Source organism: Mobula birostris, chromosome 10 (genome assembly GCF_030028105.1).
Source record: "Mobula birostris isolate sMobBir1 chromosome 10, sMobBir1.hap1, whole genome shotgun sequence".
In the NCBI taxonomy this organism is placed as follows: domain Eukaryota; kingdom Metazoa; phylum Chordata; class Chondrichthyes; order Myliobatiformes; family Myliobatidae; genus Mobula; species Mobula birostris.
Genome location: NC_092379.1, coordinates 48,986,835 through 49,010,929, shown reverse-complemented (window position 1 = coordinate 49,010,929; position 24,095 = coordinate 48,986,835). Strand labels below are relative to the sequence as shown.

The 24,095-nt window shown below is 53.1% G+C and overlaps 1 pseudogene; it reads left to right on the top strand.

Annotated features, from left to right (window-relative positions):
- Positions 1–19,929, top strand: part of LOC140203671 (proteasome activator complex subunit 2-like) — a 29,734-nt pseudogene extending 9,805 nt beyond the window's left edge.
- Positions 19,930–24,095: the final 4,166 nt, after the last annotated feature.

Below are 24,095 nucleotides of genomic sequence, written 5' to 3'. Positions count from 1 at the left end.
CTAATAAAAAAACAAGGTGACCGGTCACCAGTAGCTCAGGGTCAATCCCGTGGGTGGGATGCAGGTTCTCCGCAAAGCGGTGACCCACTTTGGTTCCTCCGGTCTAGAGCAGGCTGCGTTGTGAGCACGGAGCTCAGTTCCCATCGTGGTTGGCCGACCCAGCGATACGACTCCCCCTTGGCTGAGTCCGGGCCTACATTAGCCTCACCCAGCTCTGAGCAAGTTTCTAACCATGTGGGGTTGTAGGGCATGGACATGGGCTGACCCTTCTCCCGCCGACACTAAATCCCATTTGCCCGCATTAGGATTGTGGCTGCCTTCCCAAAGTCTTTTTAAACCCCCGTCCCAATACCTCTTAAACAGGGGTCGTTTCAGACTCCACCACCTCTTCCAGCAGCACGTCCCAGAACTCAACCCCTCTGTGTGTTTCAAAAATTTACCTGCCCTCTTTAAAACTCCTGCTCTTCACCTTAAACCAATACTCTTGTGTTTTGTTGCCCCCACCATGGGGGAGGTTCACTCCGTGGCTACTTTATTAGCTGCTACTTGAACCAAATGGACTGTATGATCATGGTCTCCTGCTGCTGCAGCCCATCCACTTCAAGGTTCAATGTGTTGTGTGTTCAGAGACGCTCGTCTGCATGTCACTGTTGTAATGTGTGTTGTTAGAGTTACTGTCGAGTTCCCGTCAGCTTGAACCAACCTGGCCATTTTCCTTTGGTCTCTTGACAACAAGGCATTTTAGCCCAAAGAACTGCCGCTCACCAGATGATTTTTGTCTTTCACACCATTCTCTGTAAACTCTAGACTGGGCATTCCCAATCTTTTTTTTAAATGCCATGAACCAATACCATTAAACAAGGAGTCTGTGGGCCCCAGGTTGGGAACTCCTGCTGTAGACACTGTTGAGCGTGAAAATCCCAGGAGAACAGCGGTTTCTGAGATACTCAAACCACCCCGTCTGGCGCCAACAATCACTCCATGGTCTAAGTCACCTAGATCACATTTCTTCCCCCATTCTGATGTTTGGTCTGAACAACAATCTGAACCTCTTGACCGTGTCTGCGTGCTTTCATGCACTGAGTTGCTGCCACATGATTGGCTGGTTAGATACTTGCATAAACGAGCAGGCGTACCTATAGCGTGGCCACTGAGTGTAGTTTCTGATTACCTTCCCTCTCTACCTCAAAGTTAAAGTTGGGTTTATTGTCACCTGCACAAGTACAGGTACAGTGAAAACCTTACTGGCGGCCGGGACATAAACACGAGAGAATTACGACAGCCATGTTCATAAGAAAAACATGAATCACTCACAATTAAATAAAATACAAAGTTCTGTGTAGGTGCAAAGTGGTCCCGGTACTACTGTACTGGGGCCGTGCCTGTGGGTTCAAGAAGCTTCTGTTCCTCAGCTTGGCGGTTTAGGACTTCACGTTTCTGGTGGTCGCCGTGAGAAGGCAGTGGGTATCTATGATCACCCCCGAGCCAGTCCCTCTTGTAGATATTTCCGATGGTAGGGATGTGTCGAGCAGAATCCACGACTGTCGGCAGCTTTGTACGTTTCCGACTGTCGTGCAGCTAGTCAGGATGCTTTTGACGATATATCTGCGGAGGTCTTCTCGTGCCCAGTGACAACCCTTACTCTCTGAACAAAGTCAGGCAGTCACTATGGGGGGTGAGTGAACGGCCCTGCCAAAGGCTCCTAATGAACCAGCCCCAGCAATGGGTCTTGGCCCAAAATGTCGACTGTTTACTCCCCTTCATAGGTGCTGCCAGACTTGCTGAGTTCCTTCAGTTTCCTGTCCGTGTTGCTCAACATCCTGCTAAATCTTTTCTGCCCTCTTCAAGTTTCATAACATTTTTTTTCCTACAACACGGTGACCAAGACTACACGCAGTACCCCAAGTGTGGCCTCACCAAGTCTTACATAACTATGTCATAAATTCCCAACTCCAGTCTGCCCCGGCTGATGTTCCTTGTGTGGGAATGTTTATTTTATCTCCACCACCCCTCGATTGCCCTGTCTGTATTTCTCTCACCCAACGTTTGAAAGCTTTCCTCCCAGCCCTGTCATCTAACGAGCCCCTTACCTGCCCCCCACCCGTGCCCTCCTTGTCTCAGGGTAGAAAGTCCTGCACGCCCACGATGGAGGGTGGAGGGTGTCGTAGGTGGAGGTGGGTTTGGGGACAGGGAAGGAGGGTGCGGCAGGGCGGCGGGGAGTTGCGGGAAGGTTGCCAGCGTCCGGCTCTGACCTGCCCTGATTGCATCTGCTGCAGGCTGACATCTTCAATGTCTCCAATTTGTCGCTGATCCATGCCGAACTGGACATACCAATCCCAGATCCACCCAAGAAAGAGGAGGTGAGCGGCTCGGGGTGGGGACGGGGTGGTGAGGTGGGGGCAGGGAAATCTATCCCATGTCCTGAACTGGGCTGTCCCATTTTAAAGTTCAAAGTCCATACATGTCACCATATCCAAGTCTGAGTTTGTTTTCTTGTGGGCATCCAAGAAACACAATAGAATCAATGAAGGATTGTACCCAACAGGACGGACAAACAACCGGCGTGTGAAAGACAACAAACTGCAAATACAAAAGAAAAACAAAGAAATAATAATAAATACTGAGAACATGAGATGATGAGTCCATAGGTTGTGGGAACTGTTCAGAGGTGGGATGGGTGAAGTTATCCCCTCCGGTTCAGGAGCCTGGTGGTTGAAGGGTAATAACTGTTCCTGAGACTGGGCTTGTGGGTCCTGAGACTCCTCCACCATCTTTCTTGATGGCAGCCGCGAGAAGAGAGCATGGCGTGGTTGGTCCTTGATGAAGGATGCTGCTTTCCTGTGAAAGCGCTTAGCGTAGGTGTGCTGAATGTTGGGGAGGGCTTTACCCGTGATGGACTGGGACGTATCCACTATTTTTTTTACATATAGGATTTTTCATTTAAGGCCATTGGTGCTTCCAAATCAGGCTGAGATGCAGCCAGTTAATATACTCTCCACTGCACGTTTATAGAAGTTTGCCAAAGTTTTAGACGCCATGCTGAATCTTCACAAAACTTCTGAGGAAGTAGAGATGCTGCCACGCTTTCTTTGTAATTCCACTTGCGACCTGGGCCCAGGACAAATCCTGTAAAATGATAACGCAGAGGAATATAACATTGATAACCCTCTCCACCTCTGATACTCTGATAAGGACGGGCTCATGGACCTCTGGTTTCCTCCTCCTGAAGTTTATAATCTTGCTGAATTGAGTGAGAGATTGTTGTCATGGCACCACTTAGCCAGATTTTCAATCTCCCTCTTATACGCTGATTCATCACCAGCTCTCTGATTTGGCCTTCGACAGAGGTGTCATCAGCAAACTTAAATAATGTCATTGGAGTTGTGCTTAGCCGCACAGTCGTTCCTCCATCGACTGCCCCTCCCTCTCTTGTGCCCAGCCGAGTCGGCAGGAGGTTCCTAGATCTTGAGCCTTCGACCTCTCAGGCTAGGAAAGGCAAGGACAGCAGGCGTGACAGGAGAGTTGTACCTCTGCCTACATTGTTCCCCTCCTCCGTATCCCCGTGGAGGGACACCGGGCATGCCTTCATGGCAGAATTCCAAAAATCCCCTATCTGACAGGACCGCAGGGATGCTTTCATCACCATATCCTCTAGGAGCAGCAGAGGATGAGTAATCAATGCTAACCTAAGGGCAGAAGCCATTCAATGGTTTGTTTCCTTCCTCACTAAGATGGCTGCCATCCCTCTCCCTCACCAAGATGGTTGCCGCCCCCCCCTCACCAAAATGCCTCTGGGGGGAGGGAGTGGAGGAATGACATCACTCTCACTTGTCCCAGCTAGGAAACTTATATTGGCCTTTTCTTCGCTGGCCTTGGTTTTAAATCGCTGCTTGATGGCATCAGGGAGCACCTTCACCACAAGGCCTGGGCCTTTCATGGAGGCAGCTCACTGGTTGCCTGGGGAGGTGAATGGCAGGCTGGAAGCTCCCTCCCACACTGTGGGAAGGGGAGTGACGGCACCTGGGAGGGAGTAAGTCTGAGATTCCAGTCCGTCCCTCAGCTCCAGCCATCCGGGGTCAATCTCCACCTCTGTCTGTGTGGGTGGAGTCTGCACATTCCCCTGTGACCCACAGGTTTTTCCTGGGGGCTCCAGTTCCCTCCCGTGGCTCATGGGTGTGTAGGGTCCGTGGGTTAATCAGCTCCCGTGACTTGTTTCCCCCGACCCCGCTGTGCGTAGGTCTGTGCCCCCTTTCTGAACTAGGCCCAGCTGCCTGCATTTGGCCCATCTCCCTCTGGACCTGTCCTATCCATGTACCTGTTCAACTATCTGTTAAACCTTGTGCTTGCCTCAAACACTTTACCCTGGCAGCTCGTTTCATATAGGGACCACCCTCTGTGTGTTTTAAAAAAAAAACACAATGCCCCTCGACTTCCTGTTAAATGTTCCCCCGCTCCACCTTCAACCTGAGCCCTCCAGTTCATCACCACCTGGTATGTGGGAGGGGGGGAGAGGGGGCTACTGCACAGGATTGAAATAAGCTGCAGAAAGTTGTGAACTCAATCTGCTCCGTCGTGGGCACCAGCCTCCCCAGCATCCAGGACATCTTCAAGGAGCAATGCCTCAAAAAGGTGGCATCCATTATTAAGGACCCCCATCGCCCAGTACATGCCCTCTTCTCATTGCTACCATCAGGGAGGCGGTACAGGAGCCAAACTCAATGATTCAGGAATGCTGCGTTCACCAGCAACTTTGATGTGTGTTGCTTGAATTTCCAGCATCTGCAGAATTCTTCGTGTTTACATGATTCAGGAACAGCTTCTTCCCTTTTGCCATCTGATTCTGAATCGACATTGAGCCCATGAATACTACCTCACTTTTTTTACCCTCTTTTTGCACTACCTATTTAATTTAACTTTTTAAAATACCTATTTTTCTTAGTATAATTACATTTTTATTGTGATGTACTTCTGCCGGAGAGTAGTCAGGATGTATGCTGGTGATACTGAGTGTGACAGTGTGCGTTCACTCCACCTACGCTGCTATGATCTTATTCACCTCTACAAGGCCATCCATCAGTACCCTGCACTCGGAGGGTTCTAGCCTGACCACCTGCCCCTGTAACTTGAGCCCTTGAGTCCTGGCTACTCTCTGGCAGGTCAGAAACGCTCCCGACAGCAGGGTGGTGACACCCGAGCGCAGGCAGGATACAGTACAGCCAAGCGACTGAGCTGGAGGTTGTCAGCCATCAGCTAAGATCCTGCCTCTGCCTGTTCCCTGGGACCAGAATCGGACTCGGGTTTATTACCTGATTTAAAGTTGTGAGATTTGAAGTTTTACGGCAGCAGCAGCACAGATCAAGACATAAAGCGTTCCAGTAAGGTACGACGAGAAAAGAGGAATAGTGAGGTGGTGTTCAGGGGCCGAGGGGAAGAAGCCATTCTTAAAACGTTGAGGCTTCAGGCTCCTGTCGCTCCCCTCTAATGGAAGCTAAGAGGGCACGTCCTGGGTGGTGAGGGTTCTTGATGGTGGATGCCACTGCCTTGAGGTACCAGCTCTTGAAGATGCCCTCGATGGTGAGGAGCTTGTGCCCGCGATGGAGCTGAGTTTACAGTCCTCTGCAAGCTCCTTGATCTCGTGCGTTTCAGCCTTTGTGCTGGTCGGCGTGCTCTCCACGGCACATCTATTGAACCTTTGGTGACTTGCCAAATCTCTCAAACTCCTAGTGAAGTGTAGCCTGCTTTGTGATTGCCTCGATATCTTGGGCCCAGGATAAATCCTCAGAGACTGTTTTAATACAGGGTGGGGGGGGGGGTTGAGTGGCCTTTTTAACCGCTGCTGTTGTCTGTCTGCAGGAGGACAATGGGAAGGACGAGGGAAAGGATAAAAAGAAAGAGAAACGTGAGTGACCAGACCAGGGATGAGCTGAGGTTCTATTCAGCTGGGGCGGTGGGGGCAGGGGAACGGCGTCGTGTTGCTCTCGCCGGGATTCAGGAGCTGTGATCGGCACAATGTCCACAGGAACTGAACTAGGCTATTCAGCCCATTGAGTCCACACCACTATTCAAACATGGCTGATTCATTTCACCTCTCGATCATTTTCTCGATGTCTCTTCAATTGAAAAACCTGTCAACCTTCACTTTAAATATACCCAATGATTTGGCCTCCACAGTCATCTGTGGCAAAGACTTCCAAAGATTCACCACCCTCTGGCGAAAGAAATTCCCCCTTATCGCTAATGAAATTCCTTTTCATGTTATAAATTGAAATTCTTCTATTTTGAGGCTGAACCCTCTGATCTGAGACTCCCCCACTGTCGGAAATGTCCTCTTCTTGTCCACTCTGGGCCTTTCAACATCGAATAGGTTTCAATTCTTCTAGAAGGTTCCCCTTCAGTCTTCTGAACTCCAGTGAGTACAGGCCCAAAGCTGTCAAGCACACCTCGTACATTAACCCTTTCGATGCCAGTATCATTCCTGTAAACCTCCTCCGGATCCTCCACAATGCCAGCACATCCTTTCTCAGATTTATGGCCTGGATCTGCTCACAATACTCCAAAAGCAGTCTGACCAGTGCCTTATTAAACCTCAGCATTACAACCCGGCTTTTATTTCCTAGACCTCTCAAAATGAATGTTAACATTGCATGTGCCTTCCTCACCACCAACTCAACCTGCAAGTTAACCTTTAGGGAATCCTGCACTACAACTCCCAAGTCCTTCTGCACCTCCAATTTCTGAATTTGCTCTCCATTTAGTAAATAGTATACGCCTTTATTTCTTCTACCAAAGTGCATGACTATACACCTCCTGATGTTGCAGACCACCTGCCGCTTCTTTGCCCATTCTCCTAATCTAAGTCCTTCTGTAAACTCCCTGCTTCCTCAAAACTACCTGCCCCTCTACCTATCTGTATCATCCAAACACCTGGCCACCGTCATCCGGGGAGCGAGTAAGGGACAGGGAGGGGTCGGTAAGGGGCGGGGGTCGGGTATGGGGCAGGGTGCGGATAAGGGGTGGGGGCCACCCCTCAGATGCTACCTGCTGCAGGGAGGATGGAGGACTGCGGTGGCCAGGGTCCCATGTCCCAGAGTGAGCGTGCTGCGCTACGGTATAGTCCCGGGCAGGAACAAGCTGGGTAGGGCCACTGCTAATGCTCTTGACTCCGCCCCACCCCCCGGAAAACAGCTCCGAAGTGCGGGATGCAGAAGCCAAACGAGAAGATCACGGCCTTGGTCCAGCGGGTGAAACCTGAACTCAGGTCACTGAAGGAGACGTGCATCATGGTGAGTGACGGGGGCTCGGCCAGCGAGGCCTGCCACGTGTTCAGTGCAGCACCGCGGGACAGAACACCTCAGAGACAGTCCACTGTAGGGTCTCAGGGGGACAGAACACATCCGACAGTCCACTGGAGGGTTCGGGGGACAGAACACATCCGACAGTCCGCTGGAGAGTGTCAGGGACAGAACACATCCGACAGTCCGCTGGAGAGTGTCAGGGACAGAACACATCCGACAGTCCGCTGGAGAGTCGCGGGGGACAGAACACATCCGACAGTCCGCTGGAGAGTCTCGGGGGGACAGAACACATCTGACAGTCCGCTGGAGAGTCTCGGGGGGACAGAACACATCTGACAGTCCGCTGGAGAGTGTCAGGGACAGAACACATCCGACAGTCCCCTGGAGAGTCTCGGGGATAGAACACATCTGACAGTCCGCTGTAGAGTCTTGGGGATAGAACACATCCGACAGTCCGCTGGAGAGTCTCGGGGGACAGAATACATCCGACAGTCCGCTGGAGAGTCTCGGGGGACAGAACACATCCGGCAGACCACTGGAGAGTTCAGGGGGACAGAACACATCCGGCAGTCCGCTGTAGGGTCTCAGGGACAGACCACATCCGACGGTCCGCTGGAGAGTCTCAGGGGGACTGAACACATCCGACAGTCCGCTGGAGAGTCTCAGGGACAGAACACATCCGACAGTCCGCTGGAGAGTTCAGGGGGATAGAACACATCCGACAGTCCGCTGGAGAGTTCAGGGGGATAGAACACATCCGACAGTCCGCTGTAGGGTCTCAGGGACAGAACACATCCGACAGTCCGTTGGAGAGTCTCGGGGGGATAGAACACATCCGACAGTCCGCTGTAGGGTCTCAGGGACAGAACACATCCGACAGTCCGTTGGAGAGTCTCGGGGGGATAGAACACATCCGACAGTCCGCTGGAGGGTCTCGGGGATAGAACACATCTGACAGTCTGCTGTAGGGTCTCAGGGACAGAACACATCCGACAGTCCGCTGGAGAGTCTCGGGGACAGAACACATCCGACAGTCCGCTGGAGAGTTCAGGGGGACAGAACACATCTGACAGTCCGCTGCAGAGTCTCGGGGACAGAACACATCTGACAGTCCGCTGGAGAGTCTCGGGGACAGAACTATCCGACAGTCCGCTGGAGAGTCTCAGGGGCAGAACACATCCGACAGTCTGCTGGAGAGTCTCGGGGGACAGAATACATCCGACAGTCCGCTGGAGAGTCTCGGGGGACAGAACACATCCGACAGACCACTGCAGAGTCTCAGGGACAGAACACATCCGACAGTCCGCTGGAGAGTCTCGGGGGACAGAATACATCCGACAGACCACTGGAGAGTTCAGGGGGACAGAACACATCCGACAGTCCGCTGTAGGGTCTCAGGGACAGACCACATCCGACAGTCCGCTGGAGAGTCTCAGGGGGACTGAACACATCCGACAGTCCGCTGGAGAGTCTCAGGGACAGAACACATCCGACAGTCCGCTGGAGAGTCTCAGGGACGGAACACATCCGACAGTCCGCTGGAGAGTTCAGGGGGATAGAACACATCCGACAGTCCGCTGGAGAGTTCAGGGGGATAGAACACATCCGATAGTCCGCTGTAGGGTCTCAGGGACAGACCACATCCGACAGTCCGCTGGAGAGTCTCAGGGGGACTGAACACATCCGACAGTCCGCTGGAGAGTCTCAGGGACAGAACACATCCAACAGTCCGCTGCAGAGTCTCAGGGACGGAACACATCCGACAGTCCGCTGGAGAGTTCAGGGGGATAGAACACATCCGACAGTCCGCTGGAGAGTTCAGGGGGATAGAACACATCCGATAGTCTGCTGTAGGGTCTCAGGGACAGAATACATCTGACAGTCCGCTGGAGAGTCTCGGGGACAGAACTATCCGACAGTCCACTGGAGAGTCTCGGGGACAGAACACATCCGACAGTCCGCTGCAGAGTCTCAGGGATAGAACACATCTGACAGTCCGCTGGAGAGTCTCGGGGACAGAACTATCTGACAGTCCGCTGGAGAGTCTCGGGGACAGAATACATCCGACAGTCCGCTGGAGAGTCTCGGGGGGACAGAACACGTCCGACAGTCTGCTGGAGAGTCTCGGGGACAGAACACATCCGACAGTCCGCAGGAGAGTCTCAGGGATAGAACACGTCCGACAGTCCGCTGGAGAGTTCAGGGGGATAGAACACATCCGACAGTCCGCTGTAGGGTCTCAGGGACAGAACACATCTGACAGTCCGCTGGAGAGTCTCGGGGATAGAACACATCTGACAGTCCGCTGGAGAGTCGCGGGGGACAGACCACATCCGACAGTCCGCTGGAGAGTCTCAGGGGGACTGAACACATCCGACAGTCCGCTGGAGAGTCTCAGGGACAGAACACATCCGACAGTCCGCTGGAGAGTCTCAGGGACAGAACACATCCGACAGTCCGCTGGAGAGTCTCAGGGACGGAACACATCCAACAGTCCGCTGGAGAGTTCAGGGGGACAGAACACATCCGACAGTCCGCTGGAGAGTCTCGGGGACAGACCACATCCGACAGTCCGCTGGAGAGTCTCAGGGGGACTGAACACATCCGACAGTCCGCTGGAGAGTCTCAGGGACAGAACACATCCGACAGTCCGCTGGAGAGTCTCAGGGATGGAACACATCCGACAGTCCGCTGGAGAGTTCAGGGGGATAGAACACATCCGACAGTCCGCTGGAGAGTTCAGGGGGATAGAACACATCCGATAGTCCGCTGTAGGGTTTCAGGGACAGACCACATCCGACAGTCCGCTGGAGAGTCTCAGGGGGACTGAACACATCCGACAGTCCGCTGGAGAGTCTCAGGGACAGAACACATCCGACAGTCCGCTGCAGAGTCTCAGGGACGGAACACATCCGACAGTCCGCTGGAGAGTTCAGGGGGATAGAACACATCCGACAGTCCGCTGGAGAGTTCAGGGGGATAGAACACATCCGATAGTCCGCTGTAGGGTCTCAGGGACAGAATACATCCGACAGTCCGCTGGAGAGTCTCGGGGACAGAACTATCCGACAGTCCGCTGGAGAGTCTCGGGGACAGAACACATCCGACAGTCCGCTGCAGAGTCTCAGGGACAGAACACATCCGACAGTCCACTGGAGAGTCTCAGGGATAGAACACATCTGACAGTCCGCTGGAGAGTCTCGGGGACAGAACTATCCGACAGTCCGCTGGAGAGTCTCAGGGACAGAACACATCCGACAGTCCGCTGGAGAGTCTCAGGGACGGAACACATCCAACAGTCCGCTGGAGAGTTCAGGGGGACAGAACACATCCGACAGTCCGCTGGAGAGTTCAGGGGGATAGAACACATCCGACAGTCTGCTGGAGAGTCTCAGGGGGATAGAACACATCCGACAGTCCGCTGGAGGGTCTCGGGGATAGAACACATCCGACAGTCCGCTGTAGGGTCTCAGGGACAGAACACATCCGACAGTCCGCTGGAGAGTCTCGGGGACAGAACACATCCGACAGTCTGCTGTAGGGTCTCGGGGACAGAACACATCCGACAGTCCGCTGTAGGGTCTCAGGGACAGAACACATCTGACAGTCCGCTGTAGGGTCTCAGGGACAGAACACATCCGACAGTCCGCTGTAGGGTCTCAGGGACAGAACACATCCGACAGTCCGCTGGAGGGTCTCGGGGATAGAACACATCTGACAGACCACTGGAGAGTCTCGGGGATAGAACACATCCGACAGATCATTGGAAGGTATCCATGGGATAGATACACCTCAGACAGTCTGCTGTTGGGTTTCGGGGATAGAACACATCAGAGGCTATTTTTCCCCTGTCACCCCCAGAGTCTGGGTCAATTCAGAGCTTCTTCAACTCCCCCCAGGTTTCCTCAAGTGTCTGTGACGTATCGGGGCTGTTCTGCAGCTCCAGAGTCTGTGACAGTACACATACCCCTCGACACCCGTCCCCGAGGGTCTGTGATATACGGTGACCCCTCGACACCCTTCCCTGAGGGTCTGTGATGTACAGAGACCCCTCCACATGGGGCCTGCACTCACCCCTCTCTCCTCTTCTCCCCACAGCTCACCACCTGGATCACCTACCTGATCCCCAAGATAGAGGACGGCAATGATTTTGGTGTCGCAGTGCAGGTGAGTGGGTGCGGGGGTGGGAGGGGCATTGGAGAGGCTGGATATGCCTTGTGACACCTCATTCTCCCCCCCCCCCCAAAGGCCATGACATAGGAGCAGAATTAGGCCATTTGGCCCATCGAGTCTGTTCCACCATTCCACCAAGTCTGATTTATCATCCCTCCCCATCCCCCATTCTCCTTTCTCTCCCCCCCCCCACCGTAACACTTGACACTCTGATTAATCGAGAACCTATCAACCTCTGCCTTATATCCCATGAACAGGTGTCTCTGGCAATAAATTCCACAGATTCACCACCCTCTGGTTAAAGAAATCTTCCTTATTTCAGTTCTAAATGGATGTCCCTCAATATGGGATTGTGCCCTCTGGTCCCAGACTCCCCCACTATACCGTGCTGTGGAAAACCCTTGGGTTCTATAATGTTTTGTATGGCACTGAACTGCTGCCACAATCTGAAGAATAATACAAAATACTTCATAAGTTTGTAAGCCGTTTCCTTGCCCCTCACTCCTACCACCCGAGCATCATTTTCCAGTGGTCCAATATCCTCTCTTTTACTCCTCCTGTACCTGAACAAAACATTTTCTATCCTCTTTTTATATTACTGGCTAGCTTTCCTTCATAATTCATCTTTTCTTTCTTTATGGCTTTTTTGGTTGCCTTCTGTTGGTTTTTAAAAGCTTCTCAATCCTCTACCTTCCCACTAATTTTTGCTCTATTATGTGCCCTCTCTTCTGCTTTTATTTTGTCTTTGACTTCCGTTGTCACCCACAGTTGCATAATTCCTCCCTTTAGAATACTACTTCATCTTTGGGATGTGTTTATCCTGTGCCTTCCGAATTGCCCGAAGGAACTCCAGCCATTCTGTTCTACCATCATCCCTGCTAGTGTCTCTTCCAATCAACTTTGTCAGTTCCTGTCTCATCCTCTGCAGTTCTCTTTACTCCACTATAATACTGATATGTTAGACTTTTGCTATACCTTCTCAAATTGCAGGAGAAGTCTGTCGTATTATGTTCACTGCCTCCTAAGGGTTCCTTTACCTCAAGCTCCCTAATCAAATCTGGGTCTTTACGTAACACTCAAACCCAAATTGCTGTTCCCCGTAGTGGGCATAACCAGAAGCTGCTCCAGAAAACCATCATGCAGGCATTCTACAAGTTTCCTCTCTTGGGATCCAGCACCAACCTGATTTTCCCAATCTACCTGCATATTGAAATCCCCATGACTATGGTAACATTGTCCTTATCTATCTACATGCCTTTTCTAGCTACCGTTGTAATTTGTAGCCCACATCCCCGCTACAGTTCGGAGGCCTGTATATAACACCCATCAGGGTCTTTTTACCCTTCCAGTTTCTTACTCTACCCACGAGGGTTATACATCTTCTTATACATGTCACCTCTTTCTGAGGATTTGATTTCATTTTTTTTTTACCAACAGAGCCATACATGCCCTCTGCCTACCTGCCTGTCCTTTTGATATAATGTGTACCCTTTGATGTTAAGCTCCCAATTGTGATCTTCTTTCAGCCCCCAACTTGGTGATGCCCACACGTCATACCTGCCAATCTCTGACTCTGCTAGAAGATGATCTACCTTCAATGCACCATATACTGCGCGCATTCAAGTCTAACACCTTCAGTTGGGTACTCATCACCCTTTCTTGATTTTGTCCTGTTACACTTTTAACTCATCCCACTGACTATAATCTTGCCCTATCACCTGCCTGTCCTTCCTCGCAGTCTCACTACACACTGCATCTAGTTGTATACCAACTGCCCCATCCTCAGCTCTATCACTCCAGTTTCCATTCCCCTGCTAAATCAATTTAACCCCTTCTGCACAGCTCTGGCCAACCTGTGGGTCCAGGTGTCACCCTTCCCTTTTGTACAGGTCATGCCTTCCCCAGGAGTGATCCCACTGGATCCAGGAATCTGAACTGCTGCCCCCTGCGCTGGTTCCTCAGCCATGTGTTCATCTGCCACGTCATCCTATTCTGGGCCTGGTAGCAACCCGGAGAATACTGCTCTGGAGATCCTCCTCCTCAGCTTTCCACCAAATTCCCTATATTCTTTTTTCAGGACCTCCTCCCTTTTCCTGCCTACGTTGTTGGTAGCAGCAACATGCGGCTGTTCACCCTCCTCCTCTAGAATGCCGTGGGCCCGAGCAGAGACATCCCTGACCCTGGCACCTGGGATGCGACACACCACCCGGGTGTCTCTATCACGCCCACAGAATCTGCTGTCTGCTCCTCTAATTATGGAATCCCCTGTCACTACTACACTCCTCTTCTCCCCCTTCCCTGCTGAGCCACTGAGACAGACTCAGTGCCAGAGCTGTGGCGTCCCCTAGTAGGTCACCCTCCCAACGGTATCCAATGCAGTGTACTTATTATTGACGGGAATGGCCACAGGGGTACTCTGAAATGGCTGCCCATTCCCTTTCCCATTGCCGGCAGTCACCCAGGTACCCGCCTCCTGCAACTGAGGGGTGACTACCTCCTGTAGCTCCAATCTGTCACCTCCTTGTTTTCCCATTTGCGTCAAAGGTCATCCAGCTGCAGCTCCAGTTCCTTAACGCGGTCTCCAAGTAGCTACAGCTCGCTGCACTTTGTGCTGATGTAGTTATCTGGAGGGCTCCCACAGTTCCCATATCTGACACAAAGAAGATACCACTACCTCCAAACCCATTTTCGATGCCCTAGCTTTGTATTAACAGGGGGAAAAAACTTCCTAGAAACTGACTTACTTAGAAACCTCTGCCTGTGCTTGCCTAAGCCTGTCCACTCTAACATCGGCCCTCTCCAACAGTGGCCGCTCCACTTACACCACCCCTCTGTGCTGATTGCAGCCTGCCAAAAATAGCTGAAAGTACTGGAGCTCTTTTTAACCTTTGCACTGTATCACCAACAAACGATCTCTCCCGCTGAGAGGACGCCCATTTGAGGAAGAAAACAGCTCCCTCCCAGGCGGCAGCCTATTCCAGTGTGTCTGGGGCTCCCCGTCCCTTTCCCACCCACCGCTGGCTCCGCTCCCTGGCCAGATGGACTCAGTGGTCTAGTGATGGGTGCAGGGACCCAAGTTCAATCCCCGCTATCCCCAGAGATACGCAGATTGATGGGTGTGAACTGTCCCTCCCAGTGTGGGAGCGAGAGATGGTCTGGGGGAGGGCGTATTGACAGAAATCTGATGGGGGAGTAACAGAATGGTAGCCCACGGTATCGGAGTAAGGTCTAGTACATTCCCACAGGAAATTCAGGCCACTGTACTGGTTTCTGGAGGCATCCCTCACACCCTTACCTGCTTGGAAAGAGGAGATGGCCACTCAGCCCCTTTAGAGCCTGTTAGACTGCTGGGGATCTTTAAGGGGTTGTGGAGATGGGTGGGTTGTTGTTGCAGGTGGTGAAAGGTGGGTTGGAGGGTGGGGGGAGAGGTCATGGAGATCGGGTGGGGGTGAGGAGAGGTCGTAGAGATGGGGTGGGGGTGGGGAGAGGTTACGGAGATGGGGTGGGGGAGAGGTCACAGAGACGGGGTGGGGGTGGGGAGAGGTTACAGAGATGGGGTGGGGGAAGGAGGGGGTGAGTGGGGGGAGATCGTAGAGATGGGGTGGGGGAGAGGTCACAGAGATGGGGTGGGGGGAGAGGTCACAGAGGCGGGGTGGGGGTGGGAAGAGGTTACTGAGATGGGTTGGGGGAGGGATGGGGTGAGTGGAGGGTGATTGTAGAGGCGGGGTGGGGGGAGAGGTCACAGAGATGGGGTGGGGGAGGTTACGGAGACGGGGTAGGGGAGAGATTACAGAGATGCGGTCGGGAGAGGGAGTTGCAGAGATGGGGTGGGTGGGGGGAGGGAGGTAGAGATGGGGTGGGGAGTCGCAGAGATGGGTCGAGATTATGTGAGCCGGAAGGGGATGGCACTGACAGGTGGGGAAATGTGTCTGAGGGGAGAGTGATGTGGTGGGGGGGGGGGGGGGAAGGTGCCTCTCTAACAAGGAGCCAAGGCAGGTCAGTGAGTTGGGAGGGTGTGTGAGTGTTGGAGGTGAGGGTCTGATGGGTCTCAGACACTTGGGACTGATTAAGCTGACATACCCATAACCCTGTCGTCCCCAGTGAACAGACAATGGAGAATCTTGGGGGTTGGGGTGAATGCGGGGGAGTTTGGGGTGTAGTGGACTGGGACGGTGGCTGCTCGGTCCCATGGGTTGAGGGTCAATGACGGGTTGGTTACAGGGCGGGTTGGGTGCTCAGAATGACATTTGCTGGTTGTCCTCCCCTCCAGGAGAAGATTCTGGAACGTATTGCGGCCATCAAGACCAAAGTGGAGGGATTCCAGACTGCCATCACCAAGTAGGACCCCCACCTCGAACCCCACCCCACCCAAAGAGCCCACCCTGTCCTGAGAGAGCCTGCACAAATCCCGGCTCCTGACCTGTGCCTCCACACGTACATGGGCCGGTGCCCACGCTCACACGCGCGAGCCAGTGCACACAGGGTCACACCCGTGCCGGCAGATGCTTGCACACTCAAAGGCGTGCCTGCACCTTTGTGCTTGTACACTCACTCACACATCGTATCTAGTCTGTCACATATAGATCCAGATGCTTGGCCGTGGGAGTGCACACACAGTCCAGCGATTGTATACCAGCCACTAACTGCAACCCCCCCCTATGAATGTCCCATCTCCCCCACCCCCCGGTCCGACCAACTCCCCCAGATTCCACTCCTCACCCACACACTGGGGAGTGGAGGTGGGGACAATTCCCAGCGGCTGACCCACGCGTCTCTGGGACGTGGGAGGGAACTGGAGCCCTAGGGGGAAAACACGGGTTTAGAGCGAGTGCATGCAAACACCCCCCACCCCCCACCCCGTCACTGCTGGAAGTCAGCGGCGGGCGAAGCTGCCAGAGGCTGGAGACTGTGGTTTTAGTATCACCGACTTGTTTCTTTAATTTCTTTTATTTTACTCTGATTAACTGCAACATTTGGGCAGTTGAAGCTCGTCAGCCTGGGAAGGCAGTCCGTCTAAGAGAGGGAAAACTGCTTTCAAACCTCGGCTGCCTTGTGGCCATACCCACTCATGGGAAAGGCTTCGAGAGTGAATCCTGAGGACAGATCGGGAGCTGGAGTCCCTAAGGCAATCCGACACTGCCTTCAACCTCATTCTGGCAACTCCTGCGATGACACCGGTGCCAAGTTGTATCGGCTCTTGCCCTTCCCTTGGACAACGTCGGTGTCGTGGAGAGGGAAGACTTGCTGCATGGGCAACTGCCGGTCTTCCATAAAACCTTGCCCAGGCCTGCGCCCTGGAAACCTTCCAGGCGTGGATCCATAGTCTCGTGAGACTAACGGATGCCACCACCACCGCCAGCAACTGCAATATTTTCCCTGCCATCATTTCAGCACGACCGTTATATCACATTCCCACGTGCTGATCATCACTGGGTCTTCCCAGTCAAGCTCAGCCTTGCGTTCCTCCCCGTCTGCTCTGCCAGCCGGGCTGACCTGCCCTTCCTTCCCCACTGCTTAGTGTCTCAGTCTCCCTCCCCAGCGAGGTTGGTCAACCTCCCTGCCTGGCTGTCGAGGTGTAACCTGTTCAGCCTCCACAGAGCCCGCCCTCTCCGGAGACGGGTCCCAATATCCAGAGATCTAATCGCGTCCCACGAGGCAGAGTGCACTCTGACCTGCCTTCCTGGCACAGCACTCGGCCGCACGCAGGCCTGCGTGCGTAAACACGCTCATTCGCACATAGAAGTAAAGTTCGGGTATGCACAAATGCATATTTACCTACACGTAGAAATACATTCATACACACCAAAGACCAATTTATACTTCTGTGTCAAATCAACGCCGTGGGTACGCCATAGCCTCATATCCTAAGCCGTAGCCTGACACGCACCTCCCCAAAATAACTACGTGTCGCGGCGACAAAAACCGCAACAACTGTGATTGGTCCGCTTGGTAGCATCGCATTTCCTCCTACACTGCAATAGCTTCCCATCGGGCGACTGAAGGGCAGGGAAGGAACTCTGGCTGCAATGCTTTCCATGAAGCTTTACAGACCTCCGGAATTATGGGGGACACTGTGCTTGACGCCAGTTTGTAGCTAGCTGCCACAGCCTGTTGACTTCCACCTGAAGCTGAAACTCGAATGGTGATTGCCAGTCTCTGGGTATACTGTGCGTACACTGATGTGGAATAAATGGTTGGAGACGATGAACCAAATCGTCAAATCTACCTGCCGACATCCAAAAATATTTGAAATGCATTTCCTCGTCCAAGTCTCTCAGAGGCCGGACAAGAACAGAAAGTTCACCCTCCTTCAGCTTCTGTCGCCATTGTTTGAAGTTTGAGTTTCTTCGTGTTGAGTTTCAACAGGAAGAAACTCAACACAGTGGCATAGAAACCCCACCGCCAACTAGCGTTTTGGTGGTGAATTTCAGAGAGACGCAGACACACCAACGTACAAGTATAAATGCTCACAACGGCGTAGCCCACTTGCGTAGGCTGTGGCGTAAACTACTACGCAGGAGTATAAATCAGCCTTAACAGTAAAACAGAGAGACAGGCCAACACAGACACACCTGTTTTTGCACGAACATTTCAGCATGTGTCAGTTCTCTCGCGCACACGAGCTCCCTGCCACCGTGGGAGCACCCCGCGCAGCCTTCCCCCCACCCACCCTGACACCCTCCCTCCTTCTCACCGCAGGTACTTCACGGAGCGAGGGGACGCCGTGGCCAAAGCTTCCAAGGACACCCACGTGGTGAGTGAGCTGCCTTGTCCGGCGCGGTCTGGGGGAGGGTGGGCCGCGGCACAGAGGAATTGATGAGTTGCCGATGGGTGAGGGATTAGGGGGTTGAGGGAATTGACTGGTGGAACAGACACGATGGGCCGAGTGGCCTAATTCTGTTCCTCTGCTTCGTTGTGGCTGTGTCTCTGATTTTGGGCCTTCTCAGTCAGACCCATCCCTAGGCCTCCATGGGTGAGCACTCCTGGGAACCGGGTCACAAGGACCGAAATCTGTCGGATATTGGAGCAGAATTAGGCCATTTGTTGCACTCGGTCACTGCTGAGTTTCCTTCAACTCCTAACCCTCTCACTGATCAACAGCCTGTCAATCCCTGTCTGAAATACACCTGGTGACTGGGCCTCCACTGCCCCCAGTAAGGGTTCCACAGCTTTACAGCCCCCGGGCTGAAGAAATTTCTCCTCGCCTCCTCCATTCTAAAGGGACGTCCCGTTATTCTGAGATGGCGGCCCTGGATCCCCAACTCCCACTGAATGAGACATCTTCTCCCTGTCCATTCTGCCCAGGCCTTTCAGTATCTGATAGTCTCCAATGACATACTGCCTCTTTCTTCCGAGCGTTGAGCTCAGGGCCAGAGATGGCAAAGTGTCTCATCCCCAGGACTGTTCTCGTTACCGTCCCGTGGACCCTCTCAGAAACAGGATCCAGCATTGCTCACCGTATTCCGGTCAGGGCCCGGTAAAGCTCACCGTATTCCGGTCAGGGCCCGGTAAAGCCTCAGCCGTTCGTGGTTAGAGGCCTGCCCCATGATCCAGAGCCCTCGGTAGTGACAGAGGTAGGGGAGGGGGTTCCTGCCCTGGTCAGCTCAGCACTCTCCCTGTTTCAGATGGACTACCGCCAGCTGGTCCACGAGAAGGATGAAGCAGCCTACCTGGATCTCAGGACCATGGCCATGGACGTCCGAGGGTACTATGTGAGTGAAGCACAAAGGGTGGGGCAGGGTCCAGGTCTACAGGGCGGCTGGTTGGGGGGGGGGGGGGAATTACTGGGGAAAGGGAGATCACATACACACAATCTGAGGGGTGTGATCTGCTCATGCACTGTTTGGGGGCGAATATTACAGATCTATACAGTCGGGTAGCAGATTACTGATGTACAGGGTCTGGGGAGGGAGACTGGGGATGGGGATTACTGGGGAGGGAAATTCTCTGGCTCTCTCTGTGTGTCTCTCTTCCTCTCTGTGTCTCCCCGTGTCTCTCTTTCTGTCTGTCTGTCTGTGTCTCTCTCTTTCTGTGTCTCCCTGTCTCTTTTTCGGTCTGTCTGTCTCTCTTTTTCTCTCTGTCTTCCTGTCTCCTTGTCTGTCTGTGTGTCTCCCTGTCTCTTTGTCTGTGTGTCTCCCTGTCTCTGTCTGTCTGTGTCTCAAACTGTGAAACCCGTGTCTCACCCTCTACCTCTGTTCCTTGCAGATCGAGCTGCTGGATTTGATCATGAAGAACGCGGAGAAGGTCACCAGCCCAAAGGGAGAAGAGAAGTCCTATTCGATGTACTGAGCAGATCTGTGCGAGGGAGGGGCTATGGGGTCAGATCAGGCCAGCATGGCGGGGCAGGAACGACCTCTGACAGATCCCCTCTCAGCCTCCCAGTACACACTCGCACACACATGCCTTGTCTGTTATGTTGTATCGGGTATTAATAAAGTAAATTTATTATTTCAACGTAGAACAGTTTTGGACCGGTGACTACTGCCTGGTGTCTCTCTTTTGGGTGTCTGCTCAGGGTCACTGCCACTCCGCTGCAGTCCTGTGGGGGGGGCGACATTCCCAGCGGAACTGCCCCTCTGACATGACCATGGAAATTCAGAAGGAAGTGGGTAGGAGTGGGTCTTCCCCCTGCTCCCAGAGCTTTAAACCAGAGCCTACCTGTCCTCTCCTGAGAAATGAGGAGGAGGAGGAGGCCACGCTGCCCCTCAGCTCTTCCTCTCCCATTCAACATGATCATGGCTTATCAGCCCCAGCAACTCTTCTCCTTTCCCAAAGCCCCAAATTCTTCTCTTTAAAAAATAAACCAGTCTCCATAACTTTATGGAGTAGAAAACTCCAGAGATTCCCTTGAGAGGAGAGGTCTGTGTTAAATGCCTGGCCCCATGATCTTGTGAGTCTGTCCCCTCGTTTGGGGGTCTCTCCCCAGTGGGAACATCTTTACGTCTTCCCTCCATTTCCCGTCCTTATTGCTTTACGCACCGAGGAATGCAGTCCCAATTTCTTCAGCCACACTTGGCTGTCCCTCGTGCCCTACCCTCCCTCAGATTGGGAGTACCTGCACGGACGTGCTGTCGGATCTTGCCTGAGGAACATAGGACCATGGAGTCCATCCCAGTTCCCTGTGGAGCGATTCCCAATCCGTCCCGTCTGCCTGCTCTGACCGGGTATTTGGAATGGTGGGATGCATCTGTATGGGGATAACTTCCCCCTTCCACCTTTCCTTTCCCTGTCTCATTTCTCCGCCCGGTTCACCCCACCCCCGTTTGTACCTCTGCACGCAAATCCTGGGAAAATCTCGCTGTATGGCCTGTGCAGTTCGCTGAAAGTGGCGGGGAAGTAGAGGAGTCGAGAAGCTGGTTAACCTGCAGAGAGGATGGGGTTGGGTGGGGGGATTGTCTGTGATGGACCAGGCTGACTGATGGGGGGTGGTGGTGGTGAAGGCGGGTCAGCTGTGAACAAGGATACCCGGTCAATGGGAACTGTCCAAGAAGAACAAAGACAAAAGGATGCAGGAATTGCAAAGCAGAGAGCGGGGGATACAAGCCCAGCAGGGCAGCCCGGGCACCTCCTCCGCTCCCCCAGAGGGAGACCAAGCTGGCGAGGAGACGTGGGGTCCTCGAATCTGGAGCAACAGACAATCTGTCGGAGGATCTCAGAGTCTGTTGGGGGGGGGGGCGTCGTTTGCGTTAACAAGCAACGCAACCCAGGGACGTTCTGGGGGCAGGCCCCAAGTGTTAGCTGCTGTTCCAGCGGTGACTTTCAGGTTGAAACCCTGCAGTGGGATGGGCGAGGTGAGTCCGTGGGGAAGGGTCAGTGCAAAGGAGCAGCCCATGCGGGGGTGGGGGGGGCCTCTGCTGGCACAGAGGGGTCAGCCCTGTGTTTAAAAACTTCGGACGGGCAGCTGCTGCCCCCTCCGGATGGGGGTTTGGGACCTGGGGGAGGTCCAGAGCTTCCTGGGCAACTTTGAAAGCAGGCATTTGGAGCAGTGCCATTGCCGCTCCCAGCGTGGGAGGGAGGCCGGTCAGCTCCCAATCCGGTGGAAGGATCATCGTCATCACGGCTGTGGGGGGGTTAGGATGAGTGACCCAGCACTGTCTGGTTCTCGCAGCACAGAGCAGACGTTGGCCCCATGGTCTTCCCGGACTGTGGGTGGAACTGTCTGGCTTATGATGGTGGTGGTTGGGACAACCAATCAGCCCATCTCCCTCTCCCCTTCCCAGGAATCCCAGAAGTTATGGGCTTTGGTGATGATGTCCTGGAGGGGTGAGAGGTCTCCAGACCTGGGCCAGAACCTGCGACTGATGGGGTCATTAAGGGTCTGGAGTGTTGGCCTTAAGTAGTTCAGGAACTGGGTTCAAGAACCACAAGGTAATGTTGCAACTCCATAAAACCTTGGTCAGACCACACTTGTGTTCAGCCCACGATGGAAAGGATGTGGAAACTTCAGAGAGGGAGCAGAGGGAGTTCATTGGGATTAGGGAGCATGTCTTGTAAGGAAAGGTTGAGTAATCTAGCGCCTCTTGCTTTGGAGCGGAGGGTGGGAGGTGACTCGAGGTTTTGTGAAGGAGGGTGAGAGGTGACTCGAGGTTTTGTGAAGGAGGGTGAGAGGTGTCTTGATAGAGATGACAAAAAGGCAAGGTCAGAATAGCAAATGACAAACACGAGGAAGTCTACAGATGATGGAACACACACACAATGGTAAAGGAGCTCAGCGGATCAGGCAGCATCAATGGAAATGAACTTTCAACATGTTGGGCCAAGACCTCTCCTCAGAACGGAGAAGGAAGTGGGAAGATGTCAGAATTAAGTCGTGGGGAGATGGGGAGAGGCTAGCTGGAAGGTGACAGGTGACAGGAAGGGGAAAGGCAGGGGCTGGAGAAGAAGGAATCTGATAGGAGAGGAGAGTGGACCATGGGAGAAAGGGAAGGAGAAGGGGACCCAGGGGGAACGTGATGGGCAGGTGACAAGTGAAAGGCCAGAATGGGGAATAGAAGAAGGGATGGGAAGGGAATTTATTTTTACCGGAAGGGGGAAATTGATACCCGTGCAACCTGGGCGGAGGCTACCCAGATGGAATGTAAAGTGTTGCTCCTCCACCCAGAGGGTGCCCTCTTCTTGGCACAGGAGGAGGCCACGGGCCAACATGTCAAAACGGGAATCGGAATTAAAAAGTTTGGCCGTCAGGAAGTTCTGCTTTTGTTGGGTGGAGTGGAGGTGCTCGACGAAGAGGTCCCCCGATTTACAACGGGTCTCACCCATGAGGCCACACTGGGAGCATCATCATCATCAGGTGCCGTGCCCAGTTTGAGCTTTGACTGCCATGGCCCACACACTCCTGTTTCGGGTCAAGTGGATCAATTCATTGGTATTCATTTCCAGTTCTCTGGCTGCTGTCTCCATCATCATTTGTCTTTGTCTTCCTCTTGCTTTCTTCCCTTCAATCTTTCCCATAATTACCAAAAATTCCTACTCCTCTTTCCTAATCACATGTCCAATGAAGTTACGTTGCCTTTTCATGATCTCGTACATTATTTCTCTTCTTGTGCTTGCTCTGTTCATGACATCCTCGTTAGATGTTCGTTTCATCCATGGTATTCTTTGCATCCTCCTCAGAAACCACATCTCTGCAGAGGAGCACCGGACACAATAAACGACCCCAGCAGATCCACAGGTGAAGAGTTGCCTCACATGGAAGGACTCTTTGGGGTCCCGAATGGAGGTGAGGGAGGAGGTGAATGGGCAGTTGAAGGAATTAGGCCGCTTGCAGGGATGAGTGTCTGGATGGAGATTAGTGTTGAGGGACGAATGGACAAGGGAATCACAGGGAGAGCAATTCCTGCAGAAAGCAGGGTGGGGGTGGGGAGGTAAAGATGTGTTTGGTGGTAGGGCCCTTTGGGGATGGTGGAGGTTGCTGAGGAGGGTGTGTTGGATGTGAACGCTGATGGGGTGGTAGGTAAGGACATGAGGAACTTATCACTGTGAAGGTGGTGGGACGAAGGGGGAACGAAGATGTTCAGGAAATGGAAGAGACGCAGCATCAATAGCAGAGGGAGAGAAACCCCGTTCTTTGAAGAAGGACATCTCTGATGTCCTGGAAGAGAAAGCCACATCCTGGGTGGAGGCAAAGAAACTGAGAAAAGGTACTTTTACAGGAAATGGGATGCGTAAAAGTACAATCAAGATAACTGGGTTTATAAAAGATATCAGTTGACAGTTTGTCTCTAGAGATGGAAACAGATTGAGAAAAGGGAGGGGGGTTGCCAGGAATGGACCAAGTGAATTTAAGGACAGGCTGGAAGTTAGAGGCAAGGTTGATGAAATTGATGAGCTCAGCATGGGTGCGTGAAACAGCACCAACTCAGTCGTCAATGTTGTGGAGGAAGTGTTGGGCAGTATTACCAGGGAAGGCTTTGGGTGTGGACTGTTCTACATAGCCAACAAAGGGGCGAGTAGAGACGGGGCCCATGTCTACCCCTCGAGTTTGGAGAAAGTGTGAGGAGCCGAAGAAAGATTTGTTGAGGGTGAGGACCAGTTCTGCTAGACAGAGGAGGGCAGTGGTGGAGGGGAACTGGTTGGGTCTTCTGTTAAGATAGAGTGGACAGCCAGTGTCTTTTTCCCTTAGTGGAA